Source organism: Pagrus major, chromosome 9 (assembly GCF_040436345.1).
Source record: "Pagrus major chromosome 9, Pma_NU_1.0".
NCBI classification, from domain to species: Eukaryota; Metazoa; Chordata; class Actinopteri; order Spariformes; family Sparidae; genus Pagrus; species Pagrus major.
The window spans coordinates 19,215,077-19,241,547 of NC_133223.1; the positions used below are offsets into that span (position 1 = coordinate 19,215,077).

A 26,471-nucleotide genomic window follows, 5' to 3' on the forward strand; every position below is an offset into this window, starting at 1 on the left:
AATTTAATCCATGATGAACCTTTAGAGGCATTTGCAACTGATTTATCCTGTTACATCCCCGGAACCATCTTTTCTGTTTAACTGAGGATGTGTTTATTATCACAGAGGGGCTGTTGTCTCGTCACAATGGCTTTAATGGCCTATTTTCGCTCAAATAATGGCAAACGAACCTCATTCACACATCTGTCACACCACTGCTCGAAGCAGGAAGCAGTCTACGCTGACCCAGAATGACTAATTAAAATGGACATTGGTATGCATGAATAAGATATGACATACAGTAGCTTGACAGATGGAAGGAAAATGAGAGCCACGCTGGATCGCAAGACATACGTTGATCAAGAATTATCAAGTTACGTGTCGATAAATTACAGGGAAAAAAACAAAACACCATTTGCTCTTCACAATGTCTTAAACATGTAAAAACAGCACTGACTCTGGCCTTTGTTTGAATACAGGTCAACTCTTTTCTGTCTATTTCTATTCTATATCTATTTTTTGTTATTTCTGTTCAACTCATCCTCTATTCATGTTCCCGTGTTTTGTTGGGAAAGGTGTCTGTACACAGAAGTGTGGAGCATCTGTTTCTCATGTCCCGGAAGTCTCATGTTTCTCCCCCATTCACTATCCTGGAACATGCTCCAATTAACAAAGGAGTAAAAACAAAGCCACTACTTACATGACTGCTCTCTGACCAGCCATTCTGGATAAACAGCAGTATATTTTTATGTCAAGACGCTACAATTCTTTACCACCTATTACAATGTGCATGTGTTAAATTAATGCTTAAGCTGGACTTTTTTATCATGATTTCAAAGGGGCACTATGTAGTTTTGGAGAAGAAATTCAAACTCGGAATTTTAACATTTACAATATTAATGAGGTTATAATACAGACTCAGAAATATAATTTTTTCCATAACTGAATAAACAAGCTGTTCTCAGAGGAAAATAAGGTCCCTAGAACACTGTTTGAAGCTAGAAAGGTGACAGGGTCCGCCAAATATAAACAAAGTAAAACAGTATGAAACTGTGTTGTCCTTTAAGGTCAGTTTGTTTAGGCATAAAAAAATCAGTGAATGAAGATCTGTCTCTTGTATTGTATGAGAAGATTTGGTGTGACTGCGTACAGGACTACATTTTTATATCTGACAACTCGCATGGTGTGGAAGATTTTTGGGATTGACACACTTGCATGCGCACACTCACACAGATGCAAACTTAGGCGATGAACGGACCCAGTTTTCAGCTCAGACACTGTGCCATTTTCTAAATCAAATGCATGTGCAGTGCTGGGAGGCTTTGGTGTTAAACGGATCAGAGCATTGTGTGCTGACATGATTAAAATCTGTATTATTTAAATATGTCAGGAAAGAGAAAAAAATCAATGACAGTGAGTCCAACTCCTGTGCCTTCGGGGTGTTCTGAGCTTTCTGTGGACTGATAGAAAAATAACAATTAAAAAACAAAAGCACCATCTTAATTTGTTTTCCATCGGCCCCCAGAGAGATCATCTTCGCTGTGTCTTTGGAATCTCATTATACTTTCTAATCAAGACTCTTTAAAAATCCCTTTAAAGGGGACAGACTGCTTGCCCTTCCCCCAGCATGCTGCTGCATTGCAGCCCATCGACTCTGCGACTTATTATGTTACAAATGACCAAGGTATAGGCTGACATTTTGATTGTGCAATGTGAAAAAAACATAGCCGGAAAAAGGGGCTTTTGAAAGAGACGCTGCCCTGATCTCTCCCCATTGCTCATTCTCTCTAATGAAGATTGTCCAATACAATTAAAAACCCAGGTATCCTGTGGCTCAGCTTGACAAATTTATCAAATCAATTTCTCCCCCCCTCTTTCACCATGTGTGTTCATCCAGCCAGGCGTATGTTTCACTCTGTCCAGTCAGTCAGTAGCTGCTGTGACTGCAGCATCTAAAATGACAACAGAATTAGGGAAGGGGGGGGGGGGCACAAATCAATGAGCACAAGGGATGGAGAACGAGCAAATAAACCGGTTTTAAATTACAAATGCAACATGCCTTTTGTGCCTTAATTACTGTATCAAATTAGCTCAACTTCATGTACAATCTGTGCTGGCTCATAAATTGAAATCCACTCAGTTTCCTATACACTAGTAATTGGTGTAATTGTGATACTTAAACACTGGATCTACAGCGCTACATCAGTCCACATCAGCTATACATTTTCATACTTTTGCATTGTTTTAATTACACTGTGTTGTAAATGTTTGTAGTCGAGGTTACTGATCTAATTCACCCAGTTTTCTGTTGCATCAGGAAAACAAGGCATTACTTATTTAATTTCAACCATCGCTAAAACACTAGTTGCTCTCACACCTTGAGCTCCTTTTCAGATGTATGGACTCCTCAGTGCAACAAATCCAAACATTTAAACTAAAAGTATGAGGAATATAAATTACTTTGCAGTCTGTGAATGCATTTGCACCCTCTGTGTTTACCTGCACTTTAGCTTCTTAATTATTGATTGTCCCGTTTTAATTTGTATTTACTCATTGCTATCACTTTTTGTTCTTACTTCTACTATATCTCATTGTTTTTATTGTGTTTTGTGAAACAAAAAAATTGAATTGCTAGACCAACTACTGCCCCATCGAATCTTCAATAAAGTCATCTCTCAGTGAGATTTACTTTCAGAAATTGCACTACTCTCTGTGCTCACTGTCACTGTCTGCAAAACGTATTGTTCCTGCTTTCTTGGGTATTAATTATGTGACCCTTTTTCTTGGTTTGGTAGCGTTCTCCAGTCTCTCTTGGCTGTGGGCAATGAGCATGCAACAATTTGTCTTTGTTTACTTGTCTTTATATTTTTCTTTTAATTGACAGCGACACAGCAAGACAGTGTGCATCAAACTTCACTCACAACACTACTCCACACTGCACGTTACTCTTACTCTGTTTCACTCATTCCTGTCTGTCCTAAAACGACGGCAGGCAGGAGACATAATAAGCAAGGGGACGTGAAATGCAATTTAAAAGTTACACATGTAAATCCACTGATTAAATAAATAAAAGATAAAGTGCTATAAACGATAATGAAATCATTCTTATATTTAACAGTAGCTTCATTCGGCAAGTTTAAACAACGCTGTGGAATCCTTCCTACTGAAATGTATAATATTCATCATGTAAAGCTATTCAGCTTAATAAGCAACACAATCAGTATAGTAAACTTAAAGGATTAGTTCACCCAAAAATTTTAATTCAGCTATTATCTGTTCACCCCCACGCCAGTGGAAGGTTGGAGCTTCACAGCAAACAACTGAAGTAGATGGGGAATTGTTTTAAAACATAAAAAAAACAACTAAACGAAAACAGAAAACGGCTCCAAACAGCTCGTCTGGCATAATCCAAGTCTCTGGAAGCCCTAAGATCCAAAAAGGATTTGAAAAGACTTTATTTAAGGTGGGTACACAAACTCGACCACATGTTAAGCGTGTAAATACTGTCTTTTCAAATCAATTTTGGATTTCAGGGCTTCTAGAGACTTGGATTACGCTAGACGAGCTGCATGGAGCCATTTATTTATTTTTTATTACAAGTTGTTTTTTTACATTTCAAAACAAGTCCCCGTCTACTTCTGTTGTTTAGGAGAGTGCTGTAACACTGTTTTTCCGTGCACTATGAAACCTCATCTGACTTTCCATCCGCATGGGGGTGAGTAGATAATGCATGAATTTTCATTTTTGGGTGAACTTACCCTCTAAAATGGGGATTTAGTTATTTGAGGTTTTTTTCCCAAAGTCGAACTCACTCACACAGAACAGAAGGGTGTGTGCTACAGTGCAGATTTTGGCTTTTTTCAAATAAACTTGGGATCTCCGGGCTTTTCGGAGACTTGGATTACACCAGATGAGCTGTACGGAGCCATTTTCTGTTTTCTTTCTTTTTTAATTGTTTTATACATTTTAAAACATTTTTACTTGTTGCAACACCATGTTTCTGTGAAGCCCCACAAATGTTTTTTTTTGCACTACCAAACTTCCCCCTGTCTTTCCATCGGAATGAGGGTGAGTAGATGATGACTAACTTTGAATTTCTGGGTGAACTTATCCTTTAAGTATTTCTATTACGGCATCAAAAAGTTTGAATCACAAAAAAACAATAATACACCAGGCTTGGTATCTTTTCAAAAACAACTCAAAGGGTTATAAATAAGCCCCCCTTAAAATGAGGGACTTTATTCAGCTTTATACATTTATTGTTTTTGTAATAATAAATCATGAGTCAAAACCATTTTAAAAATTGCCTGCATCATCATTTGAATTTATGGTGTATGAGATGAGCTGGCCACCTTTGCAGATATGATTCCTGATCATCCTGATGATGTTTGACAGTCAGTGTGTGTGTGTGTGTGTGTGTGTGTGTGTGTGCACTTGCTGCTGGCTGCAGTGTTTTTTGGGGGAACAAAAGTTTGCATTGTGGCAGCCTGGAGCTGACGTCACTTCTCTTGAGTTGCTCGGAGGAGAGAGCCTCTTCAATCTGCGATCAGAGAGCAACACATCCAGTCACACTCTCAACCCCGGACTCCTCTTATTGACCAATTCTCCGTTCATCCCTTTCAACATCCGCAAAGAACAAACCTGGAAGTAAATTAATACAGTTTTTTCCCCCCTCGTTTCGTTTTTTCCCCCCCTTTTCAAAAGGAATACACCGATTTTCGACGATAAGGTGAGTTTAATTGTCTGTGTTTTGCCTTCGGGAGTTTGCACCCTTAGCTCGCTAGCTATCACTCACTAACGTCCGCTCACACAGTTCTGTCGCACGGGCTAACAGCTAAGCTAACGCTCGGTGGCTAAAAGCGGTAGCATCCTCGCTGCTACACTTGCCTCACTGAAGCGCTATCCGCTCCGCGAGTTCAACACGGCGGTAGAAAAAGAAAAAGAAAAGTTCTCGCAGAAGTAGACACGGCGTTTTCGGATGGTGCCGAACTTAACTTTGTTCCGAATATAACTGTTGTCGTGTTGGAAGTGTAACTTGGTCACAAGAAGACTTAACGGCACCGTGAACATGTCACCGGCACTTGGCACGGAGACAGGCAGTGCTGCTCGGTCTTGTCATTACCTTGTAGCACGGCTCTTCGCTGCCAGCTGGTCCGCCGCGTGTCCTCAAACATTAATGGACGTAAAATGAAAACTCAAGTTAGCTTATCGGAATATTTGTTTATTATTTGTTTTCTTGTTTTAGCTCACAGCACGCCCTCTCTTGATATTTAAAGTAGTGTCTGTCTGCCTTTGAGACTAACTCATGTGGTTTTACGCTTCGTGTGACAACATGTCATGAAAATATCAAACAGCTGGATCTAACACAGGTGAGCTTTAATAATGTTCGTCTTTCCTAACATGAAATGATGGTGTTATCAGTATTAAAGCGGGGGGCTGCCCGCTGCTCTCCCCCCTCTGTCTTCCCTTTTTGTTGCTTCCTCTTAAAGGAGAGCGCAGCTAATGCTGCAGCTGCGGTCTGGGCTGAAATTTACCCTTTGAGATTATGACAATACCCTCCATTTTTCTGCTTTCATATTAACAACAAGGCATTCGCCATCTTGGGGTATTTAAATGAGCACTGTCTGTTCAAACAGTGTTGTATCTGTGGCAAAGTTAGGAAACTTTGGGGGGAGAAATGATGAGAGCACGCTGAGCAGTATTTTAATCACACAAATGTCAGAAGGTTTTGAGTTTAATGGAGTTTGATTTATGCCCGTGAGATTTCAAAACGGATTGTTATGAAACTGCAGTCCAAGCACTTTGATCTTCCTGTGATGACATGTCACACATTAGGTTGAAAGCCCTCTTGAAACCCTGTAGTGGCTCTCATAATCTGGGTGCCACAAGCACATACTAGGTTTAACTTCCAATCTAGAAATCAGGACACAACATTTTAACATCGCCCTGATTTCTACTCTGTGCATTTTGGTTTTCTATGTCTCCTGAGCTTTAGGGATGCAGATATATTAGCCGATAATATGAAGCCAAATTGCATTTATGGACTATACACTCCGATACAGTAGGTGACGGTATGCACCTTTACAGTTGATAGGCATGGGACAAATATGAACATTTCCTGTCACGATTATCCTGTCCAACATAATTATGATTCACGATATTATCCCAATAATCATCTTAGATTCTTAAAACTTTCAAATAAAAACATTGCATGAAAACAAACTGGAGTCACTATAACCGTACTCTTGTTAGGAAACAAATATTTTTATTGCATCACAGATGGGACACATCTCTTTTAGGTGATTAACAATCAAAGAATCTAAAATAATTAATCACAAGTTATGAGTTCCTCCCGCACAAATAAAGAGTAAATAAATGTAGGTAACATCATCTCTCTGTCGTTCTTCAGTTTTGAAGTTGCACTACTTACACACATCTTGTTTTTGTGAGGGATACAATGTGCAAGCAATAGGTTGAGCAATGGTGACAGGCTTAGGCAATTTAAAATAAATCAGGAAACCAGTATGGACTGTAAGTCAACGTGCTAGAAGAAGGAGAAGAAGGCGAAAAAGAATGATTGCAGCAAGCAATACATTTTTCCGCAACACGGCAAATTTTTTAAGAGTTATGGAATATTAAATCATCCATCTTTGCTCTCTACATCTCAGCCTTTCTTACCCTCGGGTGTGCATAAACTACAGCATAGGAACTACTTTTTAAAATACACAAAAATGTGAAACGATCTGTTATCTCATCAGTGTCGGCCATGACAAGAAGGTGATTATCGGTCATTGTATCGGTCGAAAAAAATCCTTATTGTGTTTCTCTACTTGGCCTACTGTACATTTTGAGAAACCTTTAAAAAATGAATTAAATGACTTACAGTATCTCTTTCTGATTATTCTGAACACACAGGCACAAAAGGACAATCTCCAAAAAAGTTTGACTACATTTTAAGTGTACCCTAATTCACCTGAACTAATTTAAGACCATGCCTGAGATAAGTAAACATCAACTAGCCCTTTTCCACATCTTGACTTATCCTACAGTTGGAAAAGCTTACTATTAACATTAATGACAGCTTCGTCCTGTTCAAGTGTCCCAGTGAGCCATGACAGTGAGCAAGCATGCACAATACCAGAAACCTGAACTAAAGCAGCTAAATGGAATGCAGCCATCAATAATTTTTTGTAATCTCTCTGTATTAACTTGTATTAATTTTGTGAAGGCAGCATCAACCATCCTCTTTATACAGTGCATAGAGTTTATTCTGATGGTGTAAATTTAACTTGTGCCATTTAGTTTGTTTTGGCAGGCGTCCTTTGTTTGCTACACAGTGAAGCTGATTTGTCGTTACAGATATAATTGATAGTAATGAACTAGTGTGCGCTCTTTGCACACACAGTCTCGAGTGAAATGGCAGTAAACATGATTCCTGGTAAAGTCCATCATTTAAATGGCTTCAGTAGCCAAGGCAGCAAGATAAATCAGATCACAGCCTTGATGTGTTATGCATGCATCCAGTAACTGCCAATGAATCAAAACACAGGTAGAAGGTCACAAAATTTGCCTCATATTTATTCAGAGCACATGTCCTTGAAAACCTCTGCAGAGAGAACATTGTTGAAATGCTGTGTACTAGGTTTCTAATATGGTATGGTAATACAGTATTTTAACACTGAGAAATAAAAGGAGTCAGCAACTTGGCATTTGAATGTTAACAAAATATTGCAAGACTTTGTTCTTCCAAAGGCAAATGTAACTCATGGTTGGTAAATTACTTAAAAGAGCACTTGCGGTCAAATCATAAAAATCATTTTTAGCCCACAAATTTTTTGGGAGATTTATGTTCTTGATTACAAAGTAAGGATGTGCACAATCATTTGACTGTTTGGTTAAACATTGCCCTATATGTTCATAAGTGTTCATCAGCACAGCGGAGAGGGGCGCCCATTTCAGCAATTTCTGCAATTTGGTTATTGCAGATTGTGATTTAGGATTTCAAACAACTTGTGGTTTAGTACTAAGTGTGTTTTAATACTTTTAGAGTATTCTACTAATCTACTGTAAGTTTAAACATCAGAGAAGTTAGAAATAGGAAATATTCCTATCAGACTATCAATTATATAACTTCAATGAACACTGTGTCAGTCACAACTTACTATAAACATGTAGCACTTAAATTGCATTAGCAATAGACCACATCAGCATTGTTAGATTTTTGTGCACATTTCAAAACCCGCAGTCGTGTAAATTCAGTTGTCTAATGTATAATTTTTCCAACCATACCAAATTCTGTGAGCTGTAGCCTAACCAGATTTGCTGAATTGGTCACACTGCTTACCATTTCAAGGGGGGATCACACTGCACATAGCCCCTCTCAGTATGTCATTACAGAACATGAGAAGTCCCCCCTTTTATGAGCCCTCTGCTTTTTAAAAAGTTCCCTCTTTTCATTTTGGCCCCTTTGAAAGATAAAGCAGGACTGCTAATTGTGTTTTCACCAATTTTTACCCTGTCTCTTCTGCTCTTACCCTTTCCACAAGTTTGCACTCATTAATCAAAGGTGCTGGTCTCCTGCTGAGGGCTGAGCAGGTTCATCAATTTGGCAGCCAGCTTGCTGTAAGGAACAGTGTCGAGGCTCTTAACACACAAGCATAAATAAATCTATGGTCTTTATATGCAAGCCCTGAAGGTTAATACTGTATAATTCAATGTACCCTCTTTGTCTGCTGTGATTGATGTTTTTAAACATGTAAGGCTTGACGGGAGTCCCTTTTTGTAGGTCAGTGTTGACACTTTATGATTGGGTGAGCTTTGGGGGGAGCGGCACGAGGGAGGTGGATTATTAGGAATATGTCAGGGAGATTACTCTTTTTCACTCATCTTTCTGGTCTATTTTCTCTCCGCCTGGAGATTGCTTGTCGCAGTGCTTTATTTGAACCAATGATGCTTCTGAGATTGAAGTCTCCCCCGCTGTGTTAATGGGGCAGATGTTTAAAATGCTAGTGGTCTGCACTATTTGCTTTGCTGTTTATTGTTTATTTGCCTCCTTTGCTGCAGGAAATGCTGGCCAGCTGAGAATTTGTAATTGTTATTTCTTAGTCAGGTTATCACAGGACTAATACAAAACTTTTGTCCAGTTTCTGTTGTAAACCATTCCTCTCTCACATGAAGACTGTGCCTCAGCAGTCCCCTTTTTATTGATCCTCATGTATTTAAAATCTGGTCACTGCTGCCACAAACACTTCCCGCTTTAGCTGTGCTCTGCATGCTGCTGCTGCAGCCACATCTTTGAATATTACATTTTTACTCAACATTGTCTGGCCTGATAAGAGAGTGGGCTAAAGAAATTCATCCCTAAAAATGTTTGGATCAGCAAACGCCAAAAAAAGTGCTTTCCTCACCATGATGAGACATTGCACAGGCAGTTAGCATGCAGGGAAGTGTTGCAACTCTGTCTCGTACTTGGAATATTTGCAGATTCATATTTTGAGGTAGAGACCTACCCACTCATTATATGACATACAACTTTAAGCAAGCTCCTTTTATTGAAAGGCTCTGAAGCGTTTAAGCTGAGTTTCAAAATGATCCACAGTTCAGATAGTTGATCCTATCCGATGTAATGATCTGCTGCCTATTCTATAATTTTCTTCAACATACCTGAAAGAATGTTTATATTGGACCTATGTATTGACAACATCGACAACATCGTCACTGCCCATGTTTTCATTTTGCTCATCCATCCAAAAAGTGGCAAAGTCAATTAATAATAGTTAATGTTTAGGGAAACATGGACATGGTAAACAATGAAAATGTCAACACTGACTACTAATAGTAGTTGGGACATAGACCTACAGTAGGACACTGCTATGGAAGGCAAAGCTTATGCACCCATCCACTTTCATAAAGGCCTCATTTCCACCAAACAGTCCGATTCAGTTCATTACACATTATGCATTTCTATATATTCAAAAGTTGGGGATGGTACCCAAAAAACGGCGTCCTGTTTTTTGTCACCCTTCTTTTGAGGTACATAGCACACTGATCAGATACTAAAAGATAAAGATAAAACTCTGCAGACCACTGATTGGTCAATCAGAGCAACCAGAGTCCTCTTGTCATTCGCGGCAAGCCCCCAGGAAGAGGGCCAGGCTTTGAAGACAGTTTGACGAAGTCTACTTACAAGTTGCACGTGATGCACCATGGCCCTGAGGTCTTTTTTCCCATAAGTTTACATTGTGAAACAAGCAGCTATAAAACACTAGTTACATTATTTTGAGCATTACAAACCCTGTCAAATAACTCATTTGGCTATCAGAATTTGAGCCATTTGGTCCAATAACATTTCGAAAGCTGAGATGAGGTCCCATCTTCCGATGCTGCAAGAGTTCCCTTCCGCATTTAAGAGCCCTATCTGGGGCAGAAATGCAAAACAGATTTACAGGTTAGGTACAGTTACCGTGGGTTACACAAAGGTTTAAAATTTACTTTACCAAAAGTACTTTGAAGGAAGCTAGAATGTTGCCATTGCATTTAATGTTACTAATTTAAAAACCTTCATGAACATGACAAACACAAAGTTGATCAAACTGACCTCTCTGGAGAGCAGAAACCCTCAAATCTTGTACCACAAGAAGACTATAAAGAGGGAACCTGTTTTTGGTACCTGTTAGTTATCACTCATGATTTAGTAAACAGCCTCTAACCTGAGGAGAGTAACTTGAGGAGGCTCAGCCTTGTAGTAGTTCAAAGACTTGTTGCAACAACCAATTATTTGAAACGAGAGAGTGACCTTTTTACTCACAATGCTGAATCAAACCTGCAAGTGTAGAAGACTGTAATCTCTTTAACCCTGGTATTCACACAACAACATGACACAGATGGAACTGTAAGGTGACCCACATGTAGATGTGAAAGCATGAATGCTGTACTTGTAAGATATGATTGGTCCAATGTTAACTATTCAAATTCTTTTAAGTTTTCATATGTCCATCTTTCTAGCACCTAGTATTTATCTCATTTGGATGTGCAAACTTTTTTTTCTAAGATAAATTGCGACTGCGCTGTATGATTTAGTTCACAGTCACTAAACAGGGCCATGGCTTTAGTTCTCTGGTTTTAGAGACAAGTGATTGAGGATTGATTCAAAGACTGAACCTGGTTTAGGCTCCATTTCCTTTACATTCCAAACAAAATGAACCCAGATGGTAATGCATAAATAATATACATGTGGTGGCTGGACAGAAATGTTTGCAGTGCCTAACATATGTGTGTCTTGCTATAAAATCTCTTGAGCGTGAGAGGGGCTTCATGAGAGGATAAACATTAAGGATAAACATTGCTTTATTGTGCATTTCTATTTCAGTATGACTAAACTTTGAAGCTTGGTATTTAAGCATTTTTCAATTTCTACTCAAAATAAAAGCTTTTTATTTGATAGATGTTCCAAAGGTCATTCGATTTTTCTGCAAAATCAAAACGTTGGCCATATAGCTGCTCTTGTCATAGAGTCAACCATAATCCAATTTCTCCCAAGTGTTTTTGTCATGTCCCACTGCCCTGTGTTGTCTCTTGGTGCAGGAGTTTGATTTTCTGCTGATGTTGAGAATGGATAACTCATTTGCCCATGGATCCATATTACCATTTTTATTTCATTTTCATGGAGCTTTGAGATGGGAACGATGCTGAATGAGTAAATCGATAAAAGTCAGGCAATAAATCTGACTGTCGCTGTCTCGTGTTTCAGGTGCAGAGCGAGGATGTCGCAGAACTGAGGACAGTCTCATGCAGTAAGTGTTTGGTTACATCAGCTACCCATTGTCCATCTCTGCCATTTTGCTCTTTGAAGTGGCTCTTTTGATTTTGTACAGGAGAACAAAACAGTTTGCTTTGTTAAATTGGAAAAAGTAACTCATGAATGCAAATGCAGGACTAAGCGGAGCACCTCATTTTAAAGTATTATTTAGGTATAGGATTAAAATTTTCCAATTAGGTTGAGATTTAACAAAGTCCTCCTTTATGAAATTAGTTTGTGCTGCATTACACTTTGCTCTCGTTTTGTGTGTTAATCTAATTAATTCCTGTCTTTCTTAGAATTAGAGTGTCAAGGCTTCAGAACATATTTAAATCTCTTGGTGGAGGAAGGAAAACTTTTTTGACTATGGGGTATGTTAAGATAAATTACTGTGAGCCAAACAAGGCTAATTGGTGGGGTTGGAGCCATTGTTTGGCATTGTTTTAAAATTTTAATTCGGGCTACTCTGCATATACAGATGATTCCTAGCTGCTATTAAAAATTGAATTCTTGCCCCAAGACAGAGCCCGAGCTCTACTCCATCAGAAAGTGTGACATGTGTTTTTTTTCTCTGACTGCAATACTTGCTGCTAATAATACCAGGGAGTTCATTTGCTGTCTTGCAAGTGCATAAGTTTTCTCTGTTGTACATGCTGCACTATGGAGTAGGTGTGAATTAATGAAAGGTATTTATAATGAAACAGTGAATTTATGAAGACGGTTGCACTTGGTCTCACTCGAGATAGACAAACTCAAAAGAAAATTATATTAGATCATAGAAAGAGATGTTCAGATGTAGTTCAATGATCAATGCTGCTTTGTTCTGGAATGATGTTTGCTCACATGTAGGGTTCAATCCGTCCAAAATGTTTCCCTCTTGTGTCTTTGCTACTCATTTTTGTACTTCCAAAATTTTTGAGCATTAAGTAAAATCATAAAGGTGAGCACAACTGCTCACTTAAATTTCATGGCATCATTTCAGCATTCGTTGCTTCATAAAGGTTATGACATGTACATGGCCACCTCCCGAGAAAAAGAGAAGAAGTCTCCCACTGTTTATGTGACTGACCCTGGAAAGAGACAGGTCATCTTCAGCGCTGTAGACGAGCCGAGTTGAAATGGCAGTGGCAAAATGAGCCTCGCCACAGGAATCCCATCATCTCTAAACCTGAGCACTCTCCCTTTTATCTGTGTGAAGTAGAGGCCCTCAAGGATTTATTATAGCCGTTATGAGTAACCTTCAGTTTACCTACAGGCCCCAACAGTAAGTTCCGAAACAGCTGCCAGGTTGGGAAGTTATAGTCAGCCTTGGCTTTTGGTTGTTGAAGCTGACACAACGGTTGCTATACAGCAATTTCACAGTCCTGATGTGACTGTGGGTCATTTAACACCCACATATTGTATTCATGAATATTCAGCTCTTTGTTTAGAAGGATGTAGTAAGCTGTGGTGTTGGAGAACATTCTCACTCCTATAGTTGGTTTGCTCTGATCTGGATCAGTTGATGAGGTTGTAAACTTGAGTGTTTTCCCTCTTGGTTGGGTTTTTGTTTTTTCTTACACAAAAAAATCCAAATAAACCTAAATGCATCACTATGAACGATTTAGGATCGTCCACCCCGCTTATTGGTGAAATATGTCTTGGGTGGGAGCCAGAAAATAAATACGGTCTGTGTAGTGGATGCCAGTATTTTTGTTCCCAAGACAGTTTAATTTAGTCCTGCTCTACTGTGCTATTAGCAAGTACTACTGTGTTGTGATTGGCTAGTACAAGTTACCTCTGTGCTTAAAAGGGTCTGTTTGAAGCCAAGCTGTACTATGTTTTGGCACCAATTGTCATCTTATCTGTATCCTAAACAATCTAACTGTGACTGAAAACTGAATTTAAAAAAATGCAAAACGATTTTTTTGTTTGCAATTTCAACTTTATTGTACATGTTGATAGTGAAGAGGCAAGTAGGAAATGGGGAGGAGAGTGAATGACATGTATCAAGGGTTGCCTGCTGGGATCGAGCCAGTGTCTGATTTAACCGGACTAATTAGTGTAGATTTTAAAAAACACCCTAAAAGTCCAGTGACAGTATGGTCATATTTTGAAATCGGTGTACACTGTTCATCTGTGTAGCGATCTCTGCCTCTGATTGCTTTGTTCAAGCTCCACTTCTCTCCTGCCTATAGTTTGATCAGCTTTGATGAAAGTTTACTTTTCTTTATGGGTAGTTGAGACATGTGTTGCACAGGCAAACTGTATGAAACTGTTATGTTAAACTGTGAGCAGTGAGCCCATCTTTCCTCTGCTAAGGGGAAAAGAGTAAAGGAAACATAAAAGAAAGGGAAACTAATGAAAGAATTGGTGAAAAGAGCAGTGTAGATACCAATAACTAATCCCTACCTGATATCTGCAAAATACAAGGATCTGAGATTTGTCTGAGCTCCAGCCAATGTTTCAAATTGATCCAGAAAGAAGTGTCAGTAAACACACATACAGAGATCTAGACCAACTTTAATCAAGCAAAAAGAAATGTAAATCAGCTCTTCAGTGAACACCATGTGCCTGCAGCTGCGTTATAGTAAAAGCCAGCCAGTGCTGGCATTCATTTCTATACCACTTCAACACAATGGAGATACAAAGCAGACAAAGGGCATGTCTGGCTCCACACAAAGCACACATGCTTGTTTTCTGAGGAATTGTTAAGGGACGACAAAGTGAAGCAGGACCATGTTCCCTTCCACTATTAAAATGTCAGGTAAATTCTAATCCTATAAACATATTAGTGTATTACAATGACGTTTAAAGGAATAACCAGCATTAATTTAACTATCTTAAGGATTTTTACAATTTCAACTTTATTATTTTAAGGGTTGTTATAACTACAAAAGTAGTACTGTTATTATTATTGGTATCATAACAAGTTCCCAGTTTTGAGAGGGAGGGAGGCTTTAAGGACTGGTGAGCTTTATGCTTTATATGCATCATCATGTTGTGATTTTTCTTTTTTTAAAACATATTTGATGTGGTTCAGTTAACAGTGTAGCTTTACGGTGTAGGGTGTAGTAATATGATGTGTTTCAACTGTAGTACGTATCAGAGCCCACTCTTTTTTTTGTGCCCAGAGGGGAACTAGCATACATGTAGGATGGAAAAGAGAAGTGATGAAAGAACTCAGCGGTGTGAATGGGATGAGATATATTAGTTGAATGAATATTTGATATTACAGTAATTCACAGAAATGGTTGATGGTGATACTTTAATTGTCTTATCAGCTTCTCTTAATTGAAGGATGAAGTCGTGTATGTTGCATGTTTAGAGGATTTATGTTAACTTTGAAAATAAATACCCTTCTCACAGCTCCAGAATAGCTTTTAACACAAGTTGCACTGGTGCACCTAACTTTTTCAATTGGGTGCACCAGCATAAAATTAAGGTGCACCCAATAATACATTTTTCATTTAATTTCTTAACCAATTATGTAAATGATTGTAAATAGGAATAAAGGTGCAGAGAGATGTTTTTCTTTATTCACATCATGGCACATGCAACAAGAAATTGCGATTAAATATTTTCTTATATTCTTTTAATCTGACCTGCTGAATGTGCGGTGCACCGGTGTGACCAACAAAAATTTTTGGTTGCATGTGCTGTACTTACATCCTGGTATGTACAGCAAACCAAGCCATAGTGGCATATGTGCAGAGGCAGCTTTTTGGACAAGTACACATACAGGGAATTTGACTATGATTCTTTCATTGCTCTCAGTGCACAGGGATAGACATACCGCCAAAGAACAAGGACAACAAGGCTATCCAAATAAAGTTAAAGAATAGACAGGAATATTATGTACACAAGTATGTGTGACTTGTAGTGTATTCTGGCTGATGCTCAGGCACACTCACTGTTTTCCGAATATACTGTTTAGGTTTCTCTGTTGATCTATAGCCTGTTTGAAGGGAGTAATATAATATTTCAGATAGAGGCAGCACTATAGATTTATATGGAGCAACTTGTATCTGCTCAGTAGGGATAAGACCACTGGGAGGAAGGTAGTACTGCAGAGTGGTTTGAGTTATAGGCAGCTGTAGTCGCAGAGGATAGTTTGTTGTCAATAAAGTGGAATAAATTATATGTGCTTCTCCTCTTGGGTGAGAGGTCAGACAGGCCTAGGTTTTGGGATAACATCCCAGTAGACCAAACTTGGGAGCTTGTTGGAAGGCTGTAGGCCTGCTTCTGCGTCTTTGAGGTGTGCAGATGGCATTGAGGAAAATTGAATTTTCTTGGGTGATCATGGCCAGCTGCCTGCTGTTCCTTCTTTAATGTTGGCGTTAAGTCTTCATTGGACAACAGGGATTTTCAGAGCAACATTTTGCATCACAAAATAAAGATCTTGCATTGTGTATTGGAAACGCTTCCAAGTCTGTCATTCTTTTCGCGTGCTTGATTTTGCTCCTCATTTAATGTATGTATGATAAGCTAGAAATTATTGAGCCTTGCAGCTGCTTGATTATAGACCGCTCAAATTTTATCAATTCTAATAAAATGCCTATTGTTCTTGAGCTTCATAAATGCCACTTGGCTGGATGAGAGTTCAATGGCAGTCTATAGGATCTGTGGTGTCAGCACTCAGATGGGTATAGAGGTGACACCAAGGTGAACGCAGCGTTGTCGAATGGTTGGAAATCATTGATATTCTGACTCGGAGGCTGCAAATGGCTCGGTGGCAGATGGAGTCTTTGTCAGGGAAGAAAAATGGCAGCTCGGGAGCATCAACGCCATTTTCCCTATCAGCTTTGCTGGCGGGCGGTGACCTTCTGCCGCTCACAGAGATCCCCTTAGCACATGATCAATTATCTCTCTTCCATTGTTTACTAAGCTAGAGGAAAGGGATTTAAATGTCATTTTTTTACACAGAGATTGCATGTGTAATCATGAAACTGGCGTTTGTTGTTAGTGCTTCATGAGGAAGCAAATTGTAGTTTGTGAACAAGCAAGTTTTTGTACCTGTTTAAGCACAGTATAAAAATAAATCGAATTTAAAATACCAATACATGACAGCTGTTTAGCTCCATTTATTTCATGTCGTTACAGAATTTTTGTAATTGATTCGAGTTCTAAACAACATTGTTAATGGAAGAGATTCCTCAGGAGTGTAGATATATCGCATGGCTTCTATTTGGCAATTGGTTGTCATTAACATTGCGTGACTCAAAATAAATAATTTACGAAGGTGAAAATGTTTATGCAAATAACATTAATTTGGTAATGGCTCTTCTCATTACACAGATAACACAAGCACACAGAATAAAACCGTGATATGCAGTCATTAGTCTTGGCTGTAAACAAATCGAAGTCAGAATAAAATATTGAATGAACCTGGGGGAAATGAGCTAAAAGAATAAACGATGCAAAAAAGCAAATGACATTGAGACCCCAGTTTAATATGTATGCATTGCAGAGTGATGGTTGATTTCATTAGCAGATCTCATTGTCATGCATTGACTGTCTTCCTGCAGCAAAAATAATATTGTATTCACGTAGCCTAAATATTCAGGAGAAAATGTTTGGATTTGAGTGGCATCCTTCAGAGAGAGTGAAGGGTTGTCTCCTTACCCCACATTCTGATTATTCATTATGTTGAATCGCTAAACAGATTTATACAGCATAGCGATCTTCATACATTCAAAATATTGTTATTTTTTTATTATCATATTATTTGCTTTATCTTGCACATATATTTGCCAATTTTGCACTAATGTTTAATTGCAATTAAAAATAAATATCCATATGTATTTTCTGAATAACAGGTAATAATCAGGCACTTAGGTCAATAACATTTCTTTCACAGCGGGAGATAAAAAAGCTTTAGCATATATTATATTAGCCATGCATATTTATATAAAGGTTGGTTGGTGGGTCAGCTGCTTCCTTTGGGCATTAGCCACTTACTTCTGCGCTCTTCTCTCCATTCAAATACTTAACAGCATGTTCCAAATTTCATGTGTTGCAAAAATCAGATTTTGTATGTGATGTATTTGCTTTAGACCATTGTGATGTTTGGAGCTACCCATACACACAGGTAGTTTTTCTGTCTGTACAGAGGATGATATTAAGCTGCAATGCCATGCACCCTTCCTGCCCTCTTTCAGGCCTGGCTGCGCACAGCTTTCAGAGGGCACCGCTTGTCGAGTTTCACTAACAGGAACTGTGTGAAGATTTTTCCATTAGTAAGACTGTCTGTGCGCAAGGTGTTCTGTTTCACAATATCCTCATACAGTTGCCCTGCAATGACAATACTAGCAAGGACAGATGCTGCTCCTCATTTGGCTCACAGGTGGTAACCTGCTTAAGTGAAAGTACATGTATATCAGTATTAGTTTGGCCTGTGCCAGACGTAACTCGTATTGTCCTGAAGGCAGAGCTCTAAACGATTTAACAGCAAAAATGCTGCAGGCAGATAAATTAGATGCCTTTTGGTTATCCCTCAGGGTATTATAATATGGTGAAATGTTTCAACAAGATATGTTGGCTGACTGATGATAATCTCTGTTGATTTTAAATTGGGGTTTAAGTAACACCATGAACCTGTTGTGTCTGCATCCTGTTGGTTTTTCTTTAGCAATAATGTTTTTGTCTGATTTGTATCCCGCTCTGCTACTTTCTGTGACACAGGTGGTCATGGCCTCCTGTTGTTAGGATTAGAAGGTATGTGGGTGTATCTGGAACGGCACATGCATGGTTTTACTGTTATCTACGTCTCTGTTTTATACCCTCAGCTCTTTGAGTGTGTTGCGCGCCACTAGGGTTAATTCTTTATTTTTATTTATTTTTTTCTGTTTTTGTTATGAACCGCTTATTTTTGATGTGCTACCAACACACATCTAGATCTTTGCTTCAGTACCAATAACTCTGTTGGGCTTCGACCAGATCTTGTACATTTATGTATGTGTTTGTGTGCCACATCTAAAGGAATAAAGATTAAGTAAATTAGACTGACAACAGATTAAAAAGCACAAGCTTCATCTGAGACATTTTTTGCATACAAAAAATTCCCTGATGTATTCCATTCATGTTTGCAGAGTCACAAAGTGTGATTGAAGAACAGCTGAAACACTAGACGCTTGTCTCAAAAGTAGCCATAAATCTACTTAGTGTTTCTTTGTTTCTGGTTATTTTTCTGCTTTAGTACACAGCCACATTGAAACTATAAAACAAGAGGTTCATTTATCTCACTCTCTTTTTAGACTTGTCAGGACTTTGGCAACAGAACTGTCAAAATCAAAGAAATTCACATCACTAGTCCTAATAGTGGTACCCATGATGTCCACAGTTTTTGTAAGTAGTTTTGTGGTTTGTATTATTTCAGTTCAACAAGAAAATGCTTGCTTGAGAGCAGGGACTTTCTGGGGGCAGGAACTATTGACTACAAAATACAACTGGAACTAGTATTTGTGGTCAAAATGTACTAAAAGCTCCTCTGTTCCCTGGAAAAGTGTATGTGTGTTGTTTTGCAGTCTAGGTCGTGTCAATAGGTTAATGTTGAAAAGTCCCCTGCTTCAGTACCTCTTGGGGGTTTTGTTTTGGGCAATATGGTGCTTTTACATGTTGTCGCCACCTATTTAAAACCAACTCCCCCAGCAGTTTGGATGTATACGCACAGTATCATGGCTATATTTAATTTGAATTTTATAAAGTATAAGGAGCAATAGTCCCGAAACAAGATCCAACAAAATCCAATATTCCCTGTCCTATTCCAGATGAACTCTGATAATAATGTTTTATTTGATATTATTATTATTATTATTATTATAATTACATCAATTTTTAAAATGTCATTTATTATCATGGTCACTGTAAGTGGTCAGTGTTGTTCAATACCATATAGTCATTGTTAGCGCAACAAGCTACTGTAAAATACAGTGTCTGAAGTAGTGCAAGCAGGTGATGGAAATATTCATTTAGCAACAGAGAAGAAGCTCTTTCTGTGAAGATGGCTCAGAGGCAGACAGGAAATTAGTTATTTTACCCGCACATTCATCAAAATAAAAATAGTCTGATGAGTATCCCAAGTGACTCTCCCACATCTATTGAAGCCACAGCTGCATGCGCTGTGCTCTTAGTATTAACTCTCCAATGAATTTCAGGTGTTTTGGAGCACTATTAAAACAAGACTCCTTTTTTTCCTCTTTTTTTCTCATTTCAAAGAACATTGTCCTGCGTTTTATCCCATAAGAATTAGCATATTTAGAATAATGAAATGCCCCATTTACTTTTATAACCTTCACCTATTACTTCCCAAAAATTACAATGTGAAACAAAGTTAAATTTTGTGCCTAGAACAAAGAACTCTGGATGGCAAAACTGTTAGATATTTGTCTTTGACACTTCAGTGTCTGATAACCTTTGATTTAATGACTAACAGAAGCAGAATGTCAACAGGGACTGTGTGCCAGATTGTTCAGTCAGTGGCTCTTTTAAAAGCCTTCCCACAGATCACAGTGTTTTATTTTGAAGGTGACATGCGGAATTGCCAGAGCATTATGGAATAAAGTGCATATGTGAAAGTGGGGAAATCTTTATGCAGCATGCAAAAAATCATTCACTGGGTTCAACTCAAATGTCTTTAGTCATATACTGTAATTAGTTAAACCAATAACCATTGTAAAGTACAAATTGCATGACACATTTTTTCTTTGATTGTTCTCCTTTTCTGTTTGTGGCCTGCCAAGTATAAGATTGCTAAACAGTAGGCTTTATCATAGGGGGAAATAAAGCAAGTTTTTGCAATCTCACAGCCTTAGTGGTTTCATTTCACTGTACATTTGTGGGGAAAACAAAACTGCTGATCACTTTTGAATGTACTGAATCAGACTTTCAGCATTTCTTTATTTACTACTGAGTCAAAGCCACTGTTGTTAGGTTGGATTTGCTGGTGGTTTAATGATGAACTGAATGAGTATAATCTGAGATTTCTCAATAATGGAAAAACTCTAAAATCAACCCTATGACAAAATAGAAAGCTTAGTGGAGAAATTAGTATGACCAAAAAACGGATAATAGCAGAGCAGGGACTATTAGCCGATTAATCAATTAGTCAATCAAGAGAAAATTAATTTGAATAATGGTTAATGGAAAGTCTTTTGGATTTGTACTGTTTGTTATAAAAAGCAGCCGTTTGAAGATGTCACTTTGAGCTCTGGGAAAAATTGTGATGAGCATTTTTTGGCATTTTATCAACTAAACAAAGTACTTTACTAATAGAAATAATCATCTGATTAATTGATAATGCAAATGATTATTAGTTGCTGCTCTAAAGCAGACACTTTTTAACTGTAGGGGTTGAAATGTAGTTATTATATAAAACAGGTGTATTGTGCTTTTGCAGCGTTTCCCAATCTTATATTAATATTGTTTTTAGTTAGATCAGGTCACCTTGGAGGGAAACCTTGCTCCCCTGTATGAAAAAAAAAATATGTGTGCATGCGTATCACATATGTGAAACAGTTTTTCAGCATTCAGTGTTTTTTACAAACTTGCATTTTTTTTTTTTATCACTTTGCTACAAGCAGGCCTGTGTTTTTCAAGGTAGCTCTATCCAGGCAGGAATTATTAATCCTGTACTACAATATGTTGTTTTGCCTTTGGCACTGGTGATAGAGACATTTCACAAGAATATCATCTCTCCTGATTATAAATGCAAATTTCTTACATCTAGTAAATCTGTTAGACTTAATATTTGGCTGCCGTATGTGCTCAAAGATAATTACTGTGTTTAAAGATACACCCCCTCATTTTGTTACCGTACCAAATAGTGCCCCCTAAATCCTAAAATATTCTTCCTGCTCACTTTTGATGTTTAGGAACTGTGTCATGAAGAGTGAAATCAAGAATTTATCTCTGACCCCTCAATAACCCCACTGTTTGCATACTATATCAAGATAAAACACTATTGAAAATAGTTTGTAAATTCTACACACTATTGCTTTCTAAGTGATTTTTCTGTGTCTCCAATATTCCCCTTTTGCTACCTAATGCACTGAATTTAATATCCTAACTTAACAAATGGAGAATTTAAAACCCAGTGCAGCTGTGGTGTGGACAACTTCGTGTCATTGTTTAGCTTGAGGAGGTAATTGTTTCCTTTTCACAGTAAATGGCTTCCAAATGACTGCCTGAAACAACCTGTCAGCCGGTGACAGCTTGTCTACAGGTGTAACCTAAAGTACACCATTTTAAATTTGCTCAGTTCGTTTTACCTCTTTTTTCCATCTACAGACTATATGTATTGCCTTTTAATATGTGTTTTCACTGCCTCGCACACTGCTAGTGATATTACAAGGGTTTTTATTGGCATACGGTATGAAGGTGAATATCAGCACTGATATGACAAGGGGAGTGTTGTATGGTGAGACTAATTTCTTTGTTACTAATGCTTAGGCCTGAGCTGGCTGACAGTGTGAGATGCAACTGATATTTCAACAGTTGCAAAACTTGAGCGACTATGGCTCAATCACATTTCCAGTTTTTACCTCTACCCCTCGTTGGCCCCTTACCCCTCAGCAGAGTTACAAGGGGTAGTGGTTGAATTCTCCCTTTATGAAATAGGACAACCCTTCAAAACACTGTTATGTCATATGGCCATCCTGGTAATATCACAGTGACATAAAGAAAAGGACATAAAACATTAAACGACAGGGTTCTCATAACCCTCAGTTTGAAATTTGCCTCTAAAAAAAAGTCTTTGTTTGGAGGGCCAAGTAGCTGTAACACTACGTCCTACCTTTCTGTCCCAACAAAGGGAAAGGGACACCCAACCCCTAGGCGTGAACACACAAAATGGAGGGTTAGGGCTAAGTGGTAGAGGTAATGGGTATATTGGGATTGGACCTTAGGACAACAGAGGAGTGTAGATGCTTTAGGTTCAATCCCATGTCCAATTTCTACCCCTACCCCTCGTTTTTGAGTGTCCTCTGCCCCTCATAATAGAGTTACAAAGGGGTAGTGGTTGAAATCTCCCCCTATGAAATGGGATGGAACCGCGCCTCTGAAAAACCTCAGTTTGGAGGAGCATGTAGCCCCAACACTTCACCTCACCCCTCTATCCTAACAAGAATCGGGACATGATAAAGCCTAGGTGTGAACATAAAACTAAGGGGTAGGGCTATGTGGTTTCGGCAAGGGTTGTATTGGGATTGGGCCTTAGTTTCAAACCTCACTTCAGAGCCTGTCAAAGCTGGAAGGTCTCATGCTTCTATCAGTGTATCATGTTAATCCCTGTTGTCTTTATCACGCTTGCTCCTTCCTGTCTGGAGTGTTGAGAGCCCCACTTGTTTCTCTGTGCTCCAAGAATTTGTCATGGGGGTATTAAGTCCCATGGTTATCCACATCAAAGTGACTGTTGTAGAGATGTGATGTGTCAGTCGTCATGCAGCTCCATTAGACGGCTGATGCAAAAGTCCAACTATTGAAAATGTTGTTCTCCTTTTGGCAGCCTGACATTATCTAGCTGTAAGTCACTTTGCCAAATGATGAGGTTAAATTTCCTGATTATGCCACTTTTCCTATATGATTGACCTTCATTTAGGACATCCGGTGTGTGCACAGGTGTTTGTTTGAATGTAACCAGCATCTTCTGCTTCAATAAAGCAGTGGACATATGGACACTGTGTGACTAATGCTTTGAAAGGGACACTCGGGATCTGTTTTATTGCTTCATTTGGCACACCGCAGTCCCACTTCCCATTACGGTTGCCATGTGATTTATGTTGTACTCTTTGGAGAGTGAGAGAGAGAGGCGCTGGGAATGAAAAAAAGCTGTGATAGCGATGTTTACCTTGATCCTGGCTGCCTTTTTATTTCATCTTGGGCATTGACAGTGGGGAGAAACAAGTTACAAGCTCCATTAGGCCCCATGTTTTCCTTTACATAAATGCTGTTTCTCTGATCACCTAAAGCATGAGGATGCTATTGACATTGCGGTGTCAAGCTTTAAAGATTGACCAAACCTTTTACTTTTTATCCTCACTGTGTCTTTCTTGATGCATAGACTAAATCACACAATCAGGTTGCACCACACTACCCTTTATGTATGGACAGCTAACCAATACTTGATTGATACCATACTACAGGCAGATTTCTGTAGTTTTGTAACATAATCCACTAAATGGCCTCCTCATAGCTGTTTCTTACAAGCAAATAAGCAATAATCATGTCACAAGTATGTCTTTTTTAACAGTTGAATCAAAAATAGATGTCCTTAGATAGATGCTGTGCAGAGTGATAGATAACCTTTGCACCAGCATCTTACACTCATGTACGATTTCTAGCTGCGCTTCATGTCAGATGATTGCGCCTGATTTATATTCAAGATGTTTGCTTCCTGTTTACATGCAAATGCACATCTTCCACAACCCAATAATATTAAACTGAGGTATTCAACTGATGAATATAATAACATTTTGAGTCACAGACTAACAGCGTTACCACCTTGCTATCTGTGAGTAGTTGAAGCTATGATGTAAAGTGATGCAAACAATGTTTTATTAAAATTGACATTTTTATCACGCATATGAGCACTCCGTCTCTGCCACAAAATATTTTAACAAATAAAAGTGTCAAGTTTGGAGTAAGTAGACACATATTGCCATGTTCTTTTTTCTTTTGAGTGGCATGCAGATATTTTTGAAATGGCAAAGCTTTTGAACATTTTCAGGTCCCGTGTGTGCACATTGTACCCACCAAATAACATTTTAATTTTTTTCCCCTGTTACCTCTAAACTACATTATGTCTAATTAAATGTTCCCAATTTTTAAACAACGCAACAACCTCATCAACTGTGTCTTTTTGGTGGGCTAAAAACTTCACGTAGTCATAAATGTAGTATCCCCATTTTATGCTTCAGTGAGCATTATTCTTCCTCTCTTTTCTTACCAGAAACCAAATACTCATTATAATGATGCCTTCAGCAAATGATGGTGAACAAATGATGCAGGAGTAAACAAGGAGGTAGGTTGTGTAATGATAATTATATGGTGTACGTGTGCTAATCTTTAACAAGTATTGGCTTGCCTTTCCATTTGCAGAAAACACTGCAAATACTATGGAACTGGCTGCATGCTAGGCCATGAACAGGTATACCGTTAGCTCTCATTTTTGCAGTTAGGGGTTTGCTTATATTAGCATGGCATTCTTTTGAAAGATGTACTGCTATAGCTATGCATTAGCAATGAACATTCTCCCTTTACCACCTGCATTTTCTAAGCCAACAACAACAGATTAATAGCAGCTGATTGGGAGATGCATGAATTTACTTGTCCTCTTCTCTCTCTCTCTAGCTACCCCCCTCTCCTCTTTCTCTGTATGTGTCTAATTAAAAACTGCAGGCTGAGCTACACAATTTATGGCTAATGCGTGCTGCTGATGGGGCAGCAGTAGGCAGAAGCTCTGAGAACGTGTTCATGATGGATGTCAGTCTGTGAAGAACATGTGGGGCTCCTGTTTCCAGGCACCACTCCCACCCCCAGATCACTCCTCATGAAAATGATCCACTTGCATACTGCAAACTGTGCTAACACTGCTGTGAAGGACAAATGCATTTCTTGGAACATTTGTCATCCTGAGGCCTCGCATCATACATCAGAGTCCATTTGCCTCCTTAACTACCCAACCTGCCACTGTATTCATGGTAGCATTCAATACTTATTTGAGGCAGTCGATACAAACAGAAATTCATTTTTTGGCGTCTCCCTAAAAGATGGATGTTACCCTGAAAAAACATGATAACGGAGTGCCTACATTTTTTGTTTTTCTGGTAATTCTCAAGGGCAAAAATGGAGTATTATCCAGGCAGCATAAGCACAGGTGGATATCTTTGCTGGGCTCGCAGCATGTGTGCGTTCTTGCATACGAGGTCAAAAATGCGATTACACTGATGCATAAATGGCTATGGCTCAGACAGGACATTAAGGGAGTAGATGGTGTTTTGAAGGTGTTTAGTACAACCCCGACTCCACAAAAGTTGAGATGCTGTGTAAAATGTAAATTAAAACAGGATGCAATGAACCTGCACTTTTTTTATAATGAAGCCACGTTGTTGTAACGTGCAGAATGTGGCTTGGCATTGCCTTGCTGAAATGAGCAGAGACACCCTAAAAAAGTCTTTGTCTTCATTGGCAGCATATGTTGCTCTGAAACCTGTATGTACCTTTCAGCATTTATGGTGCCTTCACATTTTCCCATGCCATTGGCACTAAAACACCCCAATAGCATCACAGATGCTGGTTTTTGAGGTAACAATCTGGATTTACCTCTTGACCATAGCACACTTGTCCACTTTGCGCCAGTTCATCTCAGATGAGCTCGGGCCCAGAGAAGTTGGCTGTGTTTCTGAATATTGTTCATCAATGGCTTTCCCTTTGCATAGCAGAGTCTTTAGTTGCATTTGTAGATGCAGCGACAAACTGTGTTTACAGACGGAAGTATTTCTGAGCCCACGTGGTAATATTTCTCAGACAATCATGTCCGTTTTAAATGCATTCCTCAGGATTCTCTGAAACTTTTTATATATGATTATCATGGATTTTAGATGGTGAAATCCCTAATTTCCTTGCACTTTAAAGTGTTGACTGTTTACCTGTTTTTCATAAACTGGTGAATCTTGCCCCGTTCTTGCTTGTGAACTACCAGGCCTTTTGAGGATGCGTC

General features: G+C 38.7%; 1 protein-coding gene across 4 annotated transcripts in view; it reads left to right on the plus strand.

Moving 5' to 3' along the window:
• The first annotated feature begins 4,501 nt into the window (after positions 1-4,501).
• The window catches only part of baz2bb (bromodomain adjacent to zinc finger domain, 2Bb), a 53,497-nt gene continuing 31,527 nt past the window's right edge, over positions 4,502-26,471 (plus strand). For 3 of the 4 annotated variants that reach the window (XM_073473486.1, XM_073473488.1, XM_073473489.1), the window contains exons 1-2: positions 4,502-4,708; positions 11,729-11,771. The gene's annotated coding sequence lies outside the window, so the exon portion shown is untranslated. Of the gene's footprint in view, positions 4,709-4,972; positions 5,349-11,728; positions 11,772-26,471 lie in introns of those variants that run through there. The other variant, XM_073473487.1, reaches the window with a different exon arrangement.